Source organism: Austrofundulus limnaeus, unplaced genomic scaffold, assembly GCF_001266775.1.
Source record: "Austrofundulus limnaeus strain Quisiro unplaced genomic scaffold, Austrofundulus_limnaeus-1.0 Scaffold1, whole genome shotgun sequence".
Classification (NCBI taxonomy): domain Eukaryota; kingdom Metazoa; phylum Chordata; class Actinopteri; order Cyprinodontiformes; family Rivulidae; genus Austrofundulus; species Austrofundulus limnaeus.
Window position 1 is genome coordinate 9948754 of NW_013952403.1, and position 3402 is coordinate 9952155.

The following is a 3402-nucleotide window of genomic DNA, read 5'->3' on the forward strand; positions in this document are numbered from 1 at the left end:
TTGTCCCTAGGTGTGAGTGAGAGAGTGAATGGTTGTCTCGTTTGTCTCTATATGTGTCCCTGTGATGGACTTGCGACCTGTCCAGGGTGTACCCCGCCCCTCACACTGTGACTGCTGGATATGAGCACCAGTGACCCCCGTGACCCTGAAAGGAAAAAAKGGGTATAGATAATGGATGGATTAACTCATTTTGAATTTGATGCCTTCAAGACATTCCATTTTCGAGATTTTGTGGGCCGCATGATGAGGAGCCTTCGAATTGGGACAGCACTAAGCACGGGGCAGTGACATACACAGCCAGCAGGATGCATTCCATAAACTGAGACAAAGCCATAGTCCCTACAGCGTGTCCTGGGTCTCCTCCCAATGTGACATAACCGGAGCACCTCACCAAGGAGGCATCCAGGAGGCACACTAACCAGATACAAAGCCACCTCAACTGGCTCCTCTTGATGTGGAGAAGCAGCGGCTCTACTCTGAGTCCCTCTCTTGTAAAATGAAAAAAATCTGAATTCAATCATTGCAACCCATTTTTTTATTCGCAGGGGAACAAAGTACACATCAAATGTTAAAACGAATAAACTACAGTTTTAACAAGAAAAAAATCAATTTGGTTTTATAGCAGTAACAAAGAAAAGTTGGGTAACAAAAGGCTAAAGAACTAAGTGCATAAGAAATATAGAGCATTTTGCAACAAATTGAAATAAATGAGAACAGTAAGAGGTCTACAACGAGCATTTTACAAATGCTGAATTTCTTTTGTAAAAATGGTCAGGGGTTTACTATTCTGCACAAAAATTATCCCAATATCTATTTATGGTATCATCAAAAGATTGAAAGAATCTGGAGACATCTCTGCGCTCAAACAACAAGGCTTAAAGTTCATTCTGGATGCTTGTGATTTTTTTTTTTTTTTTATAGGGGGGGGGGTGCTCTCAGTGAGTATAAACAGGTTAGATTCTGCTTTGGACATCACTGCATGGGGTCATGAACACTTCTATAAACTATTGTCCGGAAACACGGTCATGCCATTGCTCCATCATGCAAAGAAAAAGCCAAATGTGAACATTGAATGCAGCCACCTTCTCTGCGTCAGTTCTCATAAAAAAAGCAAAATGAAAAGACAGCATGTCCTCTATACTGAAGTGGAGAGGGACCAACCAGCCTGTTTTCAGCTCAGTTCAAAAGCCTGCCTCTCTGATGGTATGGTGGTGTATTAGTGCTTCTGGCATGGGCATCAATGCAGAAAAGTATGAAAAGGAAAAAAAGCAGCAAAGAAAAGCTGTTGAACAGCGAGAATCTTACATCAGACAAGAACAACGTTAAAGCCGGTCTCTACAGCTCCTGTGTTTACAGACTGTTGGTAAAAGAAGAGAGGATGGTCCTGTCTCAACATTTTTTCGACCTGTTGCTTGCTGTCCAACTTTTATCTAATCACAGTTGTAGATTCTTAACCTAAATGGCAAACTTTTTGTTTCATTTTGTTTTACTGGTTTTGTTTTTACCAACAAATAAGCTGGAAGTAAGTAAAAGTCACTTCTGTCACACTTAAAAATAGATGTGTCTCAGTTTGAGGTAGGAGCTCCACCTTGAGGTAACTTGAGCATCCTGAAGAGTCACCATCAGCTCCTGTTTAAAATGAAAACTGTGACACATGGTGGAGCAATTAGAGTTTATTTCTGCATTTAAAAATTTGTAATGTTCACTTTCAATAAAGTTTTTTTTTCTAAAAGCGTGGGATAATACTAAAACAAATCAACATTTTGAAAGAAAAAGCAACATTTTGTTAAAAATACTGTTAATTATCAGGATATCGTATAGGTTTTTTAATTTTTGCTTCAAAACTGAGACAAAAAACATAGGCAATGTGCAAAAAAACCTTTTGACAGCTATGAATTATCTGTGTACAAAACAACCAAAAGTGGCTTGATCAATACGCTTGATCCCTGATTATCAGCAAACATGAGCCCCTCAGGAATGTGGAAAATGGGCTGTTTGCTGCTCTGAAGTCTTCAGGTGTTTTGACATAATGAGACATTAGTTAGAATTTAATACAAACATTTGTTGCTGTCCAAATATCTGTTGTTCATTTTAAACAATTTTTGCCTATGAACATGTCAAAAACTAACTACATGTTATTTTTTTTTTAAGTCTTGGAAATAAAAGATGTTAGAAGTTTTTTGTCATATCCAACAGACAGAAATATCCACCTTAGTAGCACATACAGTTTTTAGTCATACCCATATTTTACCATATAAATTTAATTCAATTCAGTTTATTTATACAGCGCCAAGTCACAACAATTGTCCCATAAAGGGTTTATTTCATTTTCATGCCTAAAATATAAAACATTTTACAAAAGCAATTTTTTATATTGATTTGGCTGTTGGATGTATTTTATTTAGTCATCATGGTGCCCACCGTGGTAGACTGTTTGCTCCGCTTCTGAATGTCCAAGTGCCATCAGACTTCTAAACAGCTGAATGTGACAGTTTTCTGACTAATATTACTGCACATGTGCACATTTCAGACTGTTACCTGTTGCACATTTACACTTTAAACACTGATTGTATTGTTCCCTTTCTTGATGTTATTATTGTATTGTTCTCTTCTGATGTTATTATCTCTAGTTTGGTCTTCTTTTTGTTCTAAGTGTGGTCTTTTTTTATCCTTTATCCCTTATTACTTTGTTAGTGTCCTTAGCTTATTATTTTTGTGTGGTTGTCTCCTGGCATTCAGAGTGGTTGGCAAAGTAGGAATTTCATTGCTCAGGGAAACATGTTTTCATCTGTTTATATGACAATAAACACTTTGAATCTTGAKTCTTATGACATATAGAAAAATAAAATCCAAAATCCTCTTAGTAAAAATCTTAGCCAATCATTATAATTGGGGGAAGAAAAGTTATGGAGATAGCATATGTATCAAATTTCATTTTCAGATTTTTATGATCGTATATTACTTCACATTTTGTCAGCAATTGACAAAGTTTTGTTGTGGCAAGCAGATTTATCATTTAATCGGCAGTCACAAGTTTCTTATGTTAGGTTATAATTTAGAAACCCAAGCTTAAAATTAATTTCTGATTGTACTACAATTTTAAAAGAAAAAAAATGTCATTTTAGTAGCAAGATTTTATTAGAAGTGTTTGGTAGTCAAAGTTTAACATGTTTAAAAAATCAGGCATCAGTTATTTTGTAATAATTATGATGACTAGCAACGATGTAATGATAAAGGTCTATTATTTTAAGGAACATTAGAAAAGGTAATCAAAAAGAAAAAATAAGTAGGTCCTCTGGACGGGTTCTTCTTTAGTGAATTGTTTCGTCTCTCCTCCAAGAGACTTCTTCAGTCTGATGAGTTTCAGGTGAACTCAGCCTCATAAGCACTGCCTCCACATGG